The sequence below is a fragment of the Sorex fumeus genome, unplaced genomic scaffold, assembly GCF_029834395.1.
Source record: "Sorex fumeus unplaced genomic scaffold, SorFum_2.1 ptg000024l, whole genome shotgun sequence".
Classification (NCBI taxonomy): Eukaryota; Metazoa; Chordata; class Mammalia; order Eulipotyphla; family Soricidae; genus Sorex; species Sorex fumeus.
Window position 1 is genome coordinate 4902110 of NW_026606081.1, and position 18096 is coordinate 4920205.

At 47.3% G+C, this 18096-nt stretch overlaps 1 protein-coding gene across 1 annotated transcript in view; it reads right to left on the reverse strand.

Annotated features, from left to right (window-relative positions):
- Nucleotides 1–10438, reverse strand: part of FAT1 (FAT atypical cadherin 1) — a 131524-nt gene extending 121086 nt beyond the window's left edge. Inside the window, exons 1-2 of the mRNA XM_056114414.1 lie at nt 10417–10438; nt 9987–10214 (exon numbers count right to left, since the gene is read on the reverse strand). The gene's annotated coding sequence lies outside the window, so the exon portion shown is untranslated. The remainder of the gene's footprint in view (nt 1–9986; nt 10215–10416) is intronic.
- Between the last annotated feature and the right edge of the window lie 7658 nt (nt 10439–18096).

An 18096-nucleotide genomic window follows, 5' to 3' on the forward strand; every position in this document is an offset into this window, starting at 1 on the left:
AGCATTGCAGGCTGTGGCCTTGAGCAATGCCAGGGTGACACCAGGGACCAAGGGCACCTTGGGGCCTCACTCATGCTGAACCGATGGCCTACTTGGCCAAGAACTGCCACCCCCCCCCCCCACGCCTCCCCCACACTCAGAACTCTCAGTCTGTCCTGAAAATAACTTGGCATGTGCTGCTCAGTTGCAGAGTCGTACTATGTATGTCTCATTAAGCCATCTGAACACATCTGCAGTGAAAACAGAGGGCTGGGAGACAGGCTAAGAGCACAGGAACTCAACAGGGACTTTTGGCTTGGTCTCCATCTGCTTCCCAAAATGGGGGACCTACCCCTAGAATTTGATGGAACTGCTGGAAGGCAGTAGCAGCCTCCACAGTCATTGGAATGCACATTTACTTGTCCACTGTCAGACTGTCAGAGGAGAACTACGCCACCTTTTTTTTCCACCTAAAGAAAAGGAGGTAGGGTGAATGAGTTCGGAACCCTCTGATCTTTATTATTTAATCAGGGTAGGGAACCTTTATTTCCTATCAAGGGCCAACTAGAGATTTATAACATCATTTGCAGGTGTACAAGAGAGGCCAACTGGCAGCAGGCAGCCAGCGAGAGGCACATTTGTGGGCCCAGGAAAGTCCAAGGGCCATCCCACAGGATTTGGCGGCCCTAATGACTCCCCACCCCTGCCAGATGTGTGTCCCCCGACAGCCCCCCACCCCCAGTACTTTCTCAATGACTCTCTTTGCTGCGAGTTTTGACTGAAGCTGCAATAAATCCAATTACCCTAGTAAGGACTTAATTTAAACAATTCCTTCAAAGAACCAAGGATGTATTCCAATTTAACTGGGAACGGGTCATCAAAATACTGACAGGGCAGAACTACAAATCTATCTTTAGCACATTAGAACTTTTTCAGAACTTAAAAACCTGACATTTACATGACTCGATCAACACACATGAAAATTAATATTTTGAAAGTTTTCTCACTTCTGAGAAAGTGAAAACAGACTTCCTGATTTTTAAATGCCCCCCACCCCCACCCCGGCGCCATAAAACCTATTGGGTGATTTGATTTACCTACCACATGAACCTATAAAATATGTGTGTATTAAAAAGGTAACATTCTGGTCATTTGGTGTTACTGAGACAGAGACATCAAAGAGCGGTCAGTCCAGTTTTATTCTCTTCTTTACATTCAGGACTGCCATATTATCCATCCTCCAACCACTTTCTCCTCGTTCATACTCCTCATCAAACTCTGGCTTGAAACAGAGCAGACCAGTTACCTTTTGTGTTTTGTTTTGTTTTGTTTTGCTTTTGGGGTCCCTGTTCAATCCCTGGCACCATATGACCCCCAGAGCATTGCAGGGTGCGACCTCGAGCAAAGCCAGGGTGACACCAGGGACCAAGGGCACCTTGGGCCCTCACTCATGCTGAACTGATGGACTAGTTGGCAATGCACAGGGGTTACTCCTGGCTCATGCACTCAGGAATTACTCCTGGTGGTATTCAGGGGACCATCTGGGATGCTGGGAATTGAACCCAGGTCGGCCACGTGCAATGCCAACGCCCTACCCACTGTGCTATGGCTTCAGCCCCGCCTTTTGTGTTTTTAGGATCATCTCACCTGACACATCATGGAAAAAAATGGGAAATTGGGGGGCAGGGGGGAACATGACAGTAGCCAATAACTGACACTGGCTACCTCTTTCACACCCCAAAGAAAAAGGTTCCATTACAGGTCTAATTACTCTGGTTATTTCAATTTGCATACAGTCATTTCACTACATAATGGATCAGGGATGCTAATAGTCTGAGGATAGTATGAAGATTGGAAGCCACTAGTTAGAAAGTTTCTCCTCTGGCTCTTCTTAAAATTCTTGTCCCTACTCTCTCCCCTCATCCCACAATTCAGCAGAGATGGGACACAAAGGGAGGACTTTGCCAACGAATGCCACACAACATTCTGCTTCTTCCACAGCTTTTACCAAATTATCCCTCACACTAAAATGACCCCATTTTCCATGCCACTATTTGCAGTCTATAAACACATGGGTTCTTGCCCACCTAGAAACAAACATCCTTCCAACCTCCTTTCTCCAGTTTCTCTCTTTTCTGTACCTGCAGACTCTCAGAGGCAGTTTCCCAGTTAGCGTGCATTCCTCAGAACTCTCTGTCCTATGAAGAAATCATTTCTACCTCAATTGCTCCACAGGTACTATCAAATGAGTGGCCTAACTCAAGACACTACACATCCCCCTCCCATTACGAGTCCTTTATGCTGCGTCTAAACTTCAGTCTAAAATTAAGAGTCCTACTCGGGAAAACAGTGAACACGGCGCTTGCCATGCAGGCAAACTGAGGTTTGATCCCCGACACCCCACACGGTCCCCTGAGCACTGCCAGCGGTGAGACCTGAGTGCAGGGCCAAGAGGAAGCCCTGTGCTCAGGGCTCAAAAACCTGTGGCCGAAAATACAAAACAGAACAAAGGAAAGTACCAGTGATAAAACTCAGAGGCCCCGAGAGAGCGCTCGCAAAACAGGAGTCGGTGCTATGCAGTAGGAGTCCCAGCCCAGCAGTATCACCCAGGACCACAGAAAGCAACGGCAAGCACTGGACCAGGACTAGCCCCAGGCACCACCTAAGGTGACCTCCGTCACCAAAATTATTTTTTAGTTTTTTCAAATAAAACTAAGAGGAAATCTATGACCTGTAAGAATTCATGATACTAAACGGTCTGTCTTGCCAAGATATGGGCACCTCAATGCCTGTCTTCCAATTAATTCTCTCTTCAACGTACACATAGATATTCATAAAGATCTTGCCACTGTGACTCCAGAGACACATGCCGTCTCTGACCTCCCTCAAACCGCCAGAGATACAGTCCATATGTCCTTCAGCAATTCTGGACCAACCAGGTCTGTGGTTCAGCGTACGGGGACTGAACCTGAGGATGTGCTACTGCTCCGGCCCTATGGTGCCTGGAGGCTTCCAGGCCTGCACCAGAGATGCTTGGGGAAACGTGGTACAGGGAACTGGATCCAGGTAAAGCCCAGGCACGTGCCCTCACCGCTCTATTAGCTTGCAGTTCCTCCTTTCCTAATTTAACCTCTCAGTACACCTCCTGTTTCAAACCAAAGAGGAATACTATGCATGGAACCAGAGAGCTAGTACAGGGATTCAGGCATGCGCCTTCATGTGGCTGGCCCAAATTCAATCCTGGGGATGGTATTACTAGGAGTGATTCCCTGAGCACAGAACCAGGAGTAAGCTCTGAGCACTGCCAGGTGTTGGCCAAGTCCCCCTCCACCACTCCCACAAAAACAAAGGCAGTCACAACTCAGGTTTCTACAATTTCTCCACGTGTCATTTCCTCACCTCGAGTTATTCACTCCTGATTCACTCTCTGCTCAGAAGTCGGCTCACCCTAACACCCAGTACCCAGATCCCAGAACCCTGAGGTGCCATCAAGAACTACCTTGACCTCATCCTTACGGCACCACACAGAACTGCCCACCACCTCTTCCAGACTGTAAGGTCCCAGGGGGCAGGGAAATGATTTGAGTACCACTGCATCCCATCTCTGGCCAACGTTGGGCATGGAAGAGGTCCAAAGTAGTTCAGTTCATAAATGGGCAGAGAGATGAAGAGCTGAGAACAGTGCACAGAAGGCAAGACTGAAAGTAGGGCAGGGGAAGCTACAAGGGCGAAGACGGGAAAACAAGTTCTAAAAGAAACAACATCCAAGCCCCAGGTGCAACGTCCGGGCCAGTAACGACGCTGCAGATGGCGGCCCGGGAGATGGCTCTAATTTTCAGCAGCTCATAATGAGGTCACCACCCGCCTGAAAATGCTTCCAACTTGGCTATAGGTGATGCCAACGCCGTGCGTGTACTGCAGAGCCTCTTATGAAACTCCACGCTTGACTTTTCTACAGTAGATAAGGATTAAATAATGACTGATCTTCCTAAGTGGTTTGTAGGAGACACTTAATTACTTTATAGATTTATCTCAATGTGTATAATGAACTCTTGAAATTAAGCAGGAATTTGAGCTATATATTTAAGCCCGGAACTTAAAGGAAGATTGTCTTAAATAATTTCAAATGTAGGGGCCGGAGAGAGTAGAGCAAGTAGGGCATTTGCCTTGCACATGGCCAGCCCCGGTTCGATCCCCAGCACTCCATATAGTCCCCCCTGATCCTCAGCAGGAGTGATCCCCGAGCAGGATTAAGTCCTGAGAACTTCCAGGTGTGGCTCAAAAACAAACAAAATTTAAAATGCGAAACATACAGCTGGTTATCTGACTGAAGACAAATCTGAAAGAAAATGCTCATTTCCAATGCAATCAGAAAGATGTTAGTTAAATGAAGAACCTATGCCCCTCTTCCCAGAACTCCTTTATGGTGCGTGTAGATAAATACACACTTGTAAACTGAACAATTGTGTGAGACGAAAACACAGTGTGGCTCTATCGCCTATATAATTTGGTCCCCTCTCCCACCAAAAAAAAAAAAAACTTAGCTACAGCAATTTCCCACTCATAAAGATTAAACAGACAGTGAGCCTCATGGCTCCCTGAAACTAAATCTGGTTTTTTAGGCCACAATTAGGCCACTGGGACAATATGCAATGCAGTAATAATGCACTAATTTGACTCACTCACTGGTTCTATAAAAAATAAATAAATAAGTCAGCCAAACCTTGGAGAACAGACTACAGTCGACTTAATGAGGGACTTAAGCAACCACTCTCCAAGACCCCTTTCCCTGCAAAATTTAAAGAAATGGCCGCCTCAAAGGCTAAGTCTAAAGCTAAATGGGCATTGACCAGGGCAATGTACGAGAGTGCAGACATCAGAGCCCCCTTTTGGTACCTACCCAGAAGCATTTAAATGACCGATTAATACAATGAGAACCCACTAGAGGACTAACTAAAATGTACCAACATAACAATACAGGTAGGTAGCCTGGATAATCCAATGGATTCTAGGGATTTCACTTCATTCCAGGACAAAATATAATTAAGATTTATGTGAAATGTGCATTTAAAAAAGAATGTTGGGGCTGGAGCAAGCACAGGTGGTAGGGCATTCGCCTTACACGCAGCCGAGCCAGGTTTGATTCCCAGCATCCCTAATGGTGCCTCCAGCACCGCCAGAAGCAATCCCTGTGCATCGCCGGATGTGAGCCCCCCCCCCCAAAAAAAAGTACGGTTGGAACATTCGCATTTTAATCAAACCATATCTGAGTTTTTTATGTCATGTCTGACATCACAGAATCACACAATTTGCTCTTACATCATGTCTTAAGCATTTTACAGCCCAACTCATAGTTTAAGAAAGCAGTTCTAATTGAAGAACCTCAGGTGTCCTTCTAAAATATAAAAACAATGCCAAAAATGAATGGGAAAACACATTTTCATAAATACCTGTAACAACGGGATGTGTTAGATGACATGATTGCAGGTGTAAGAATAATGCTGAAAAGTATCACGGTTTGTAGAATTGTTTTTTTTTTAAATGTACCTATCTACTAAACCAGTGATGAAGTGAAGCCTATCACTATAAATGTATGAAGCGTGAAAAATCAGCTTTTGTACAACCATGCCCCCTGAAAACTTTTAAGTTAGAGGTGATGCAACTTCAATGTCTATTTTTTAAACATTCTGCGACATGATAACTAGGTAAAAAAAAAAAAAAATCACTCGTCTCTTCAATCTCCAGAATTCAACAGTCACTTTGAAATAGCCATGAGGGGAGAGGGGGCGGGAAACCCTTCTCTACTAAGAAACCAAAGGACTTGCTTTTTCACAGCAACTTAAGAAAACCAGAGCTCAGACAGGCAACCGAAAGGGGAAAGAAAGAAAAAAAAAAAGAAGAAGAAAACACATTTAAAAAAAAAATGTTCTGAGTTTACTTTCCTATGCACAGAACTGCGTCCTTGTTTTCAAAGCCCTGGAAATTCACACCAGCAGGAGGCTTCCCCCACCCCATCCAAAAAAAAAAAAAAAAACGAATCAGAAACCGCAACAAGTCAGCTTCCTAGAAGCAAACACTGATGCACGCGTAAGTAAGAGGCATGGGGGACCCACAACTTCTTTACTTCCCCAAAAAATAAATAAATAAATAAATAAAAAGATCTACCAAGTCTTCACTGCGGGAAGAGATAAGCAGCGGAGCGGAGCAAAGAGCCCCAATCTGCACTGCTGAGCCGCACCACGTTTTCCTCGACGGCCTTTGGGCCCAACCACCGCGTCCCTCTGAGCACTGGCCCCCGAGAGCCGCAGCTTTGTGCGGGACCCCTCGCCGGGCAGCGGCCCTCGGGGAAGGCTCATCCAGGGGGAAAAGGTCCGCTGGGAGCCTGCAGCGGCCACGAGCTCGGCTGCACAAGTTGCCCCGAGCACCCGGGCACGGCGGAAGTCCTGAGCCGGGGGGCGGCCCGGGAGCCCCGCAGACCGCAGCCCGCAACCCGCAGACCGCAGCCCGCAGCCCGCAACCCGCAGACCGCAGCCCGCAACCTGCCCCCAACTTTTCCCACCGCCGCCGCAACTCCAGCACTCCCCCACCTGCAGCCACGGAGCGCGCGGGGCTTTTGTCTCTCCTCCCCGATTTCTCCCCCTGCCCAGGCTGGACCGCCCCGCACGCCCCCGCGGGGTGACCCGGGGGTGGGGGGCGGCTGCAGCCCCCCGCGCCCCCCATCCCGGCTGGAAGCGCTCCCCAAACTTACAGCAAAGTTTCCGGCCCCGAGCGGCGGCGGCGGCGGAGGCGCCGGCGGCGGCGGTGGAGGCGGCGGGGCTCCCGGGAGCGAGCGCCCCCTCCCTCCTCTGCGCGCCCCCGAGCGGGGTCGGCGGCTGCCCGAGGCCCGCGCAGGGCCCGCAGGTCCGCACGGCGCCGCCCGCACCTCGCCCGCGCTCCGCTCTGCCGCCCCGCGGCGTCTGGACCGCCGGCCCCGCGGTATCCCTCCGCCCCGAGCCACGCCCTCCGGGCCGGCGCTCGTTTCTGCGCCCCGCCCACCTCCCGCGGAAACTCCGAGTCGACTTTCCCCGGCGGCTCCCGGGCCCGGCGCCCCGCCACGGGCCAGCGACTCCCCGACGGCCAGCGCGGGGCCAGGGCTGTGCGAGCCACACTTCGTCGAGGAAACGTGTGTGTGGGGGGGGGGGACGCTTGGGTGTCGGCCAGCCGCGGAGACGGACGTTCTCGGCCAGGAACCGACTGGGAAAAGTTTCCTGGCTGCAGAAGGGAAGGAAAAAAAAAAAGTCTTTTTTTTTTTTCAACTCACAAAATAAAAAAAAAAAATCAAGAGTCTGCAAGGGCTAGGGGAAAAAAAAAAAAAGAGAGCGTTTTAGCCCATGCATTGGATTTTTGGAGGCTGCTTCGGAACCTTGGGGGAATTCCAAAATCTGCATGCATGTCAATGGTTCTGGGTCTGCAACAGCAGGATGGGAAGAAAGAAAGAAAGAAAGAAAGAAAGAAAGAAAGAAAGAAAGAAAGAAAGAAAGAAAGAAAGAAAAGAAAGAAATCTTCCCAAAGGTCTAGGAAGGAATGCAGTCAGGTCGGAATCGACTTCCTTCTCCAATCCACAAGAAGATCTGGGGAAAATGGAAGCGCTTTCCCGGCGACCTCTTTGTGCAGAGCTCCTGGGACTCCAGAACCTTCCCCCCACCCTCCCCAAACCCGGTTTTACGCAAGCCCCCCGCCACCCCCCAAGGACCAGCACCCAAGCCTCCGCCTCGGACTCTCGGGGTCCCGAGGGACAAAAGGCAGCGGTGTGCAACCTCGTGGGTTCTCCAGACTCAGTCCAGTCCCGCTGGGAGTCCAGGTTCCCTCGGGAGAGCCGGAGCCCCGCGCCCGCCCTCCCCGCAGCCCGACGCCGCGCTCCGGGGACGCCCCCCGCCCCGCGGGCCTCGGCGCGGGCACAGCTCCAGACCCCGGCCCGGCGGAGACTCAGCCGGAGCCCAGAACGCGCCCAGGAGTTGGGGCACCGCCCGGAGGGGAGGTCGGACCGGACCTCGGAAAGTTTGTGGCGCCCCAACCTGTGAACACGAGGAGGACAAAGAAATCCGATTTCCCTGCCCCGCGGGTGGAAAGGAAGGGACTTGCGAGGCCAAAAAAAAAAAAAAAGTGAAGATCGTGGAGCGCACACGCGAGTCTAGGGTTAAAAGAAAGAAAGAAAGAAAAAGGAAATTGTCTCGGTTGAAAGTCAATGCAGTTGTCTTTGCGATCATTTTAAAGCGCTTAGGAAGCATCCTGATACAGGGGACCGGGAAGAGGGTGTTTCTGCCCGCAGAATGAGAGTGCTGATTCTGTGTACGATGAATGGGGAAGTCGTCTCTGCTCGCAACTGAGATTTAAACACACATCCCCCGACCCAAGAATCACGAAGGCCGTCTAAAACGCTCGGCCACGTTGGTTGGGGCCCTACTGCGCAAAAGGCGCCTGGAGTTACAGGTCTATCCTATTTATAACTTGGAACCACAAAAGTGGGTCTCCAGGCCCTAACGATGTGCAATGCACCCTTTATCCACGTCCGGATCCGCAAGGAAACACAACCGGAGCCAACAACAGTCTGGATGCGCGGGGGATGGGGAGGGGGGGTACCCTGGACGAAGTGGAGGTCAAAGAACAGTAAAAAAAAAAAAAAAAAAAAAAGATGAGGCACCTCTTGTCACATATAATAACAAGTTTTCTTTTTAAAATGCCTGCTTTCCTTGATAAGTAACCAATCATTAATAATGCTTACTCGGGCTAAAACAGCTATTCGGGGATCCCGGTGTTCCGGGTTCATTGAAAACCCTAATTGCCTAAAAGAAGTTGCAATTCTTCGCCGCAGAACAGCCAAGAGTTGAGACATGACACTTTGTTACTGATCTCTCTCTCTCTCTCTCTCTCTCTCTCTCTCTCTCTCTCCCTCTCCCCTCTCTCTCTCCCCCCCCCTCTTTTCTCTCTCCTTTCTCTCCTTTCTCTCTCCTCTCTCTCCCTCTCTTCTCTTCTCTCCTCTCGTTTCTCTCTCTCCTTTCTCTCTCCTCTCTCCCTCTCTTCTCTTCTCTTCTCTCTCTCCTCTCTTTTCTCTCTCTCCTTTCTCTCCTTTCTCTCTCCTCTCTTCCTCTCCCTCTCTTCTCTTCTCTTCTCTCTCCTCTCTTTTCTCTCTCTCCTTTCTCTCTCCTCTCTTCCTCTCTCCCTCTTCTCTTCTCTCCTCTCTCTCTCTCTCTCTCTCTCTCTCTCTCTCTCTCTCTCTCTCTCACACACACACACACACACACAAAGTTGGGTAGCCTTTTGCTACCGTCGAACCGCCTTCGCACAAAAGGGAAAGGTCTTCCAAGACCCACGTCTGTTTGTCCTTTGAATTGCTCACCCCCCCTCCCCCAACCCGGTCTCGTCGTCCCAACGGCTCCTGGAAATTAGGGGGAGGTGGCTCGAGGGCGCCCGGGAACGCTTTCCTCCCCATCTGCAGCCAGTCCACCCAGAGGCTGGAATTTTGAAATTTTGAAATGGGCCCCTAGTGGGTGGGTGGGTGGGTGGCAAGGGACGGCGGAGAGGGACTGCTCCGGAGCTCCCGCCCACGTCCAGCGGGAGTGCCCAGCGGGTCCAAGTTCGAGGTTGGACAGCGCGCGCGCGCATTGCCGGGTGCCCGGACTAGAGGGCGCTGCGCCCCTGCAGATCAGCCGGGCCCGCCGGGCGCCCTCCCCGGGCACCGTTTCTATAATAAGTTGCATTCGAAATAACGTCCGCACGGCAGCGCGTCCCAAGTTCTTGAGAACAGCTCCCGGTCCGTCTTGCAATACGGATTCTCCAACTACCGGCCCAGCTCTCCCAGCGCCCGGGCGTGCGCGCCGTGCCAGGGGGGTGTGCAGCGGGCCGAGAGCGCCTGGAAGATGCGCGCGCTCCCGGGCACCGGCTCCCGGCCAGAGCTCCCGCGAAACCCCAATTCATCAGCGTGTTCCAACGTCCAGGCAGTCGGGCTGGCCGCCAACAATGCAACTCACCGGTCCGGCCGAGACGGGCTCCGCTGGCCAGTCCGGGGGAGCCTCCTAATCCCCGCGCGGTCGGGAGAACTGCGCCAAGCCGGCTGCCAAGGACCAACTTTGCCTCGCTCCGATCCTCAGCATGTCCCCAACCGCTGTGCGATCCGCCGCGGCTGCCCGGACCCGGGTGGCCGCATCTCCCGAGGCTCCCGTCCGGGGTGAAACTCGGGCACCCGAGGGCGCGAGGGTCTGGCGAGAGGGGGTCCCGGGAGAAGCCAAGTTGGTCAGGACATGTCCGGGCAGCGAGCCGCCGACTTTGGGAGTTGTGGCCGGGAGCTGCGGCGGCTCACTGCCTCTTCCCCCCCCACCCCCAATCCCTCCCTCTGGGTGGGGGTGGGGGCAGGGAGGTGACGTCAGCGCCCCGCCTCGCCCCCCGCCCCGCGGCACCCACCAGATTCTCCCTCGGAGTCCGCCTCCCGGACGGTAGCAGCTGCGAGCTCGCCGGCGAGGTCGTGCGCGGCCGAGTGGAGCGTCGGTCCCTCTCGCCTCTGCCGCTCCTCCCGGCGCTGGCCTTCCCCGCACTCGGGCACCCGAGCGACCCGGGAGACCCCCAGCCGGACCCCCGAACTGCGCCCCCCCCTCCCTGGCGGTCTTTCTTGCAATTCCCACCCCGCCCCACCCCTCCCCTCTCCGGCAGCGTTTCCCACGCCTGGAACTGCAGGTGATGCGCTTCCTCTTGTGCAGCTGAGATTCGTCGCGACTCGTCGCCTGCCTGCACGGTGGTTGGTTTGGGGTTTTTTTTTCTTTTTCTCTCGCTCTCTTTCTTTTTTTTTTTTTTTTTTGCAGGGCGGAAGCATGCACAGTCTCTCTGCAGACTGCCCTGGAAGACTTGTACTTCGCAGCCCTCCAACTTCTGGATCCGATCTATTTTCGAATACTACTTGTGCACCGGCGCTGTTTGCAGTCTCTCTACGTGGAAAATCACGGAGCCATGTTTTAATGTTCGAATCCTTTTCCAAACGCGTCGACGTTTTTTATTCCGCACCCTGAAGCATGTACGGTGGGGGGGGTGGGGGGAGGGAGGGAGGGAGGGAGGGAGGGAGTAATGTAGGAGGAGCCAGTGCTAATGTTTCTTCCAAGTCATCCTTAGTGATAGGGGCCAGTGCACAAATCCATCGTCTCCTCCTTGTTGTATAGAATAAGAAAGATGGGAATGGTGTTGAATTCAATTTATAAATGAGTGCGTTTTTTTTTTATGTAAGCATCCGGACTCCAGGGAAATACCTGCTGTGAATATTTTAATAACAATAAAGAATCAAAATAAAATCTCTCCTGAACAGCATGAAATTAATTCCCAGGGAGTCGTTTTTTGTTCATGAACACTGTGCAACTTCCAAGCCCCCTTCCAAGGCTGACGTTCTAAGTCGTTGCTCTTCTGTAAAGGGGATAAGGGCTGGAACGGGTTCCAGAGTACATTTGGACATCTAATGGACAGTTTAGTGTTTTGAAGGGGAAAGAGCAAAACCCCAAGGACGCAGGAAACAAGACCAGACTTGAAAAGTTTAAATGTTGTTTTTGGAGCATTGTGTTTATTTGGCCTCCAGAAAGCCACATAACCTCCATATTCCAGTTTCTTCTTCTGTGATAAGGGAATACCTGTTTAGCGGGGAAAAAAATTGTACTGGGGCATTTATCCACTGAAAAATATTAAATAAATACACTTACCGGTCTGGTGATAATATTCATTCCGCCTGGCTATATTTTTACTATCATATAAGTGTCTGCCAACCAGAGCACTGTGTAGTCAAAATCTGTTTTCTGACTATCCTTCACTCTTTCCTGCATCTGTTTTCTTGGCGTTATATTGGGTAGAATGAAAGGGAGGTTATCACAAATAATTCAAGATGCATTTTGCCTTGGAAGGGAGGGGCGGAGACACGAGGAGGAGTTGCAGGCTATGCAAACTCTGGAAGCAGCTGGAAGGTGCCAGATTCCTGCGGAGGGAGGAGGAAATCAAAAGAAAGACTGGCTGGGAAGAGCAGCCTGTGGTAGAGGACAGATTTCTGATGCTTCAGTATTTCTATAACTCAGACTCACGCCTTTTAAGTTCACAGTTAAAATTAGAAACTCAGCACATATTGTAAGTTCCTCTGTAATACAGAAGAATTCCCCCCAGATGTTGCCTCCCCAGTTTGGTCCTTAGAGTGATTGTAGGCAATCTAATTATTTCCATTAAGAAATACAAATCAGAAGTACCTAACGTAATAATTGATGATATCAGTTGAAAAAGCTATTCTTGAAAGCAGTGTGAGAGGAACAGAAAACAATACGTATATACCCTAGTGGTCTATAACATAGGTTTTTGTAAGTGGCTAAGGAGTTACTTAAATTAAAATTGAATTCTTAGGGATTCAGTGCATTAAGAGATACAGTACATTAAGGTTCTTGCCTTGTATCCTTTGAACCCGAGTTTGAATTCCTGACACCATATGTGGATCTTAAAGCGCCATCACAGTTTGGTCACGTGGAGTACAATGCCAGGAATAGACCTTGAGCTACTAGAGGGCATGGCCAAAAAACAAAAATACAAGACAAAAAAAAATTGAAATGGAATTCTTTAGTCTCACTGCAGTTACATTTCAAGTAGTCAGCATCCACTAGTGGCTAGCTTATTGTTCAGAGCAGATTAAAAGCCCTTTTCATCAAGAGAAGAGTTCCAGGGGCCCAAGCTGTTACAGATTGTCGTGTTGTTTTTGGAAGGCTGGAGTTGAGTATCGTAATTTCTGTGCTTCAATGTTGAGTCACTTCCGAAGTTTGCTTCCAAAGTTAAGAAGAAAAAAGAATCACAGAAGAATTCATTCATGCCACAAATATTCATCAAGTGCCAACAATCTGCTCAGTGAAATTATAAAGGACTCCCAACTTAATAAGTTAGGTGTGCTTGGTAAGCAGTATAAACATGACTTAGGAGAGCCTTTCAGTGGTTCTTCAATCATTGCTGATTACTAAAATCAAGAGACATCACTAAACTTAAAGCTAGAAAAAATTCTTTGACATTTTCAGGAGTAGTCCGAGGGCTAAGTAATTAGAAGTAGGAGAATTAATTTCTTTCATCTGACCCTCTCTTTCCCTTTCTTTCACTGCTGTGTAATCTGCCTGCACCTCATTCTGCCTCTCTCTTATGGGACACCTGCTTCCTGGAGGTGTTTTTCAGACATCTCCATTTCCCCAAGCTTTGCATTTAGGTAAAACTCTCCTCTGAATTCTCTAAGGGAGCCATTAGAATAAGTAGCTAGTCAGACAATGGCCAACTCTAAGAATGAAAATGTTAATATTCCTGATCTGCTCCTAGTACATTGCAACAAGAGCTTTTTATTTTTTTGATCAAATTTAGTGCTAATGGTGAAATTTCAGTTGCTATAGTCAGATGCTATAGTTGAAAGCATTACAAATCACTTTCAAAGCGGCTAATATTTTTAAAGGTAGCACTGTTGCACTGTCCTCCCGTTATTCATTGATTTGCTTGAGCGAGCACCAGTAACGTCTCCATTGTGAGACTTCTTGTTACTGTTTTTGGCATATTTAATATGCTGTGGTAGCTTGCCAGGCTCTGCCATGCGGGCAGGGTACTCTCAGTAGCTTGTTGGGCTCTCTGAGAGGGACGGAGGAATCGAAGCTGGGACAGCCTCATATAAGACAAATAGCCTACCAGCTGTGCTATCACTCCAGCCCATTTTTTGGGAAATAAATACAATGCAGGATGTAATGATTGTGAATTTTCTGTCCCTATAACTATGAGGATAGCACCCTCAACTGGTTTGACAACTTACTATTTTGCAATAGAACATACTATTTCACAGGATTAGTATGATTTTGGTCATCCTGTCCTAGCTTCATAATTGAAGGATTCCAAATGTACCTTTTGAACATAAAACAATGAATTATACAGAAAGTATTGAGGAGGAAAAATTCCATATAACTTTTCTAAATAAAGGATGTAGAAAGATCATTCAACTCAAGGTCAGTAGACCTGGACTGAGTTGTCTTTGCCACAAAAGAATCTGATGCATTTGGTTAATACTGAATTTGGAATCTGGGGAGTTTAATTTTTCTTTTGAAAGGTGAATCTCTAAAATGATCTTTAAAAAAAATGCTTCCCTGCTAGCTGTTGCAGATACCAATAAAGAATCACTGTCACTGTCCTCCCGTTGCTCATCAATTTGCTCGAGCGGGCCCAGTAATGTCTCCACTGTGACAATTGTTACTGTGTTTGGCATATCGAATACGTCACGGGTAGCTTGCCAGGTTTTGCCGCGCGGGCGAGATACTCTCTGTAGCTTGCCAGGCTCTCCGAGAGGGGTGGAGGAATCGAACTCAGGTCTGCCATGTTTGCCACTTGCAAGGCAAACGCCCTACCCCCTGTGCTATGGCTCCAGCCCACCAATAAAGAATATAGATATCAATTAAATATCATCCTTCACTTCTAATTAAGTTATCGTTTTTCACCCTACTGCTTTCAAGTTGGCTATGAGACTTCTGTCAAATCAATTGTTTTAGGGAATAATATCACCAGTTATACTACAAACTTTCTAACTTCATTAGATGCAAAATGCCATTTTAGGTATTGGCAATTAATACATTATCACCATGTAACAAATGAGAAAAAAAAGTCTTAGGTGGACTAGAAAACTCACAGTACGTCGTCGTTTGAAATAAAACCTGAGGTTGGCAGTCTCTCCAAAGCCCATATTTTCATGAGCAAAATACACCAGCTTATGCTAAATCTCATTTGCACCCTTTATGAACCCTAGCTATTTTCAACAGTGTTTTTGTGGTTTAAGAAGTTGCCTATGAGGAAAATGAGAAGCCATAAAATTATAGGTAGAGAAAGGGCTTCTACTAGCAGCTTCATTTAATACAGATAAAAATTGTTTAAGGAATTCAGGGATGTCATTCATGGTGAAGTACATGATTTACTTTTATGAGGTTTTAGGTTCAATCTGAGGCATACACAAATTACTTAAAAATAGATTCTTTCATTGCAGAGTAAAAATGTTACTGTTTTAATTTTGACTTACCTATTTTCCTAGGTAGATATACATATTCTTAAATACACTTCCTTTTCATTAGCAATCATTGTTTGACTTTTACCTTGATTAGTGTAAATAGCAGAAAAATACACACTGATGATTTTCAATGAATTCTGAAAAAGAACTGTCTCGAAGAATTTCATGATCAGCCTTTCAGCTTAAACCTCATTTCCCCCTTTCTTGGTATAAAACCACTAGTTCTTTTGTCTCTCTAGTTCTCTTTATTGTTCACGTATGCTTTTCTTTACTTTTTATTTAACTTTTATTGTAGGCCCCATGATTTATAATATTGTTAATGATAGTATTCACACAATATTCCAAGATCACCACATCCCCTACCAGATTTTCCAGGCCCCTCAATGTACCTCCATTTTTATCCTCCCCACCACCTTTACATATATATATATGTATATGTATACACACACACACACACACACACACACATACACACAGATAGGGCCAGAGCGATAGCATAGTGGGTAAGGCATTTGCCTTGCACACTGCTGACCTGGGCTCGATTCCTCTGCCTCTCTCAGAGAGCCCAGAAAACTACCGAGAGTATCCTGCCCGCACAAGCTCCCTGTGGTATATTCGATATGCCAAAAACAGTAACAACAAGTCTCACAATGGAGACGATACTGGTGCCCACTCGAGCAAATCAATGAACAACAGGAGGACAGTACTACAGTGCTATATATATATGTGTGTATATATATACATATATACATACATATGGGCTGGAGCGATAGCACAGTGGTAGGGCGTTTGCCTTGCACGCAGCCAACATGGCCGACCCGAGTTCGATTCCTCCGCCCCTCTCGGAGAGCCCGGCAAGCTACCGAGAGTATCTCACCCGCACGGCAGAGCCTGGCAAGCTCCCCGTGACGTATTCGATATGCCAAACACAGTAACAACAAAGTCTCCAATGGAGACGTTACTGGGCCCGCTTGAGCAAATCGATGAGCAACGGGAGAACAGTGACAGTGATATATATATATATATATATGTATATATATGTATATATATATATGTTGAGAGGGGGCATACACAGCAATGTTCAGGGTTTACTTATGGCTCTATACTCAGGGGTCACTCCTGGCTGTGCTCATGGGACCATACATGGTGCCAGGATCAAACTAGGGTCAATCAAAGGTAAATACCTTACCCCTTGTACTATCTCTCTTACCTATAAATGTCTTTTAAAGATCAGTATTAAGGGGCTGGAGCGATAGTGTAGTGGGTAGAGCTTTTGCCTTGCATGCAGCTGACCTGGGTTCAATCCCCAGCATCCCTTATGGTCCCCCAAGCACTGCTAGGAGTAATTCCTGAGTGCATGAGCCAGGAGTAACCCCTGAGCATTGCTAGGTGTGACCCAAAAAGGAAAAGAAAAATTAAAAAAGATGAATTAAGAATCCCATCCATTTTATTTTAGAATTTTTTGTCACAGAAGTAACTATAATATAGAAATTAAGAAATTTATGCCCAAGCATCCTTTTTCTTAGATGATCTGAGTCCATCATATCATTCTATGCCTTTGGTCATGAGATGCAGACCTTGAAAATTTGTTAGATGCTTCTGGAAGAAATATTTTCCCTTCTAAGAGAGGATTTTCTATGACAGGACAAAGGACACATTGTCTTTCTAAGGACATAGTCTAAAAGAGAATAGGATAAGGTTATTTCTCTCTATGGAGATTTTCTAACTAGGATGTAATATCTGGGACATGATATCTTCTAGAACTTTTTAACTTGTTAAGAATGAGATATAAATGAGGATGGCAAATGAAAGTGCTCAATGACATTGAATCAATTATTCCTGAAAGAGATTCTAATTTCTTTGGATAGGTGATTTCTAATTCATTTAAGGAGAACTACATCAGGATTTGGGGGTTACTTATCCATTATCTTCCAGAGCTGAGATAGACAATATACATAAATTTACTAATTCATGTTTTGAAATATATTTAATAAGCAGTAAGGAAAAAACAAATGCATGTATTTCCTCAACTCATTTGGTCAGGAGGAATAAAAAATTATGGAGATCAAAATGCAAAGATATTGAAGCTGTCTATAATGATGAAGATTTTAGTATAAAATGGTCATCTGGGGCTGGAGCAATAGCACAGCGGGTAGCATGTTTGCCTTGCACATGACCAACTCGGGTTCGATTCTCAGCATTCCAGATGGTCCCCCGAGCACCGCCAGGAGTGATTCCTGAGTGCAAAGCCAGGAGTAACCCCTGAGCATCACCAGGTGTGACCCAAAAAGCAAATAAATAAATGAATGAATAAATAAAAATGTCATCTGCAAACTTTTATACCCAATAAAATAAAAATAAAATAAATTTATTTATTTATTTATTTTTGCCATTTGGGTCACACCTAGCAATGCTCAGGGGTTACTCCTGGCTCTGTACTCAGGAATTACTCCTGGAGGTGCTTGGGGGACCATATGGGATGCTGGGAATCGAACCCGGGTTGGCCGCGTGCAAGGCAAATGCCCCACCTGCTGTGCTATCGCTCCAGCCCCTAAAATAAGAAATTTTAAACCTGGATCTATATTTGTTTCACCAAAAGGTTTTTCTACATTCCATTTGTTCTTTTCTCTCAAGTGTACAAAACCTTTCTAAACTATTTTCCAATATTCCTACAAGGAAATCTCAGAAAAAATTCCTTAAAATCTATGATGAATGTTAATCAGACCCTGAATTCAGATAATTACCAGATGATGAAGAAGTCAGCTGGAGAGTCTACTGTCAGTAAATCCCTGACATTTGGAACTTGAACATCTTGGTACTGCCACTTGCCAATATAGAAAGTCAAGCCAAAAAATGAATCAGCTTTGATTCACCAGAACCCACTTTGTTCGTTCTTTGTCCTATCTGAAATAAAATATCAAAACAAAATTTCAACTAATACTTGTGCTATCTAATTAATAATAAAGTGCTTTTTAAGTCAGTTGTGTTGTTTTGTATGTTTTGGAAGAAAGATAATTAGCATCTGCCTCTATGCCGATACTTTTCAAAGCAACAATTTCTAAAAT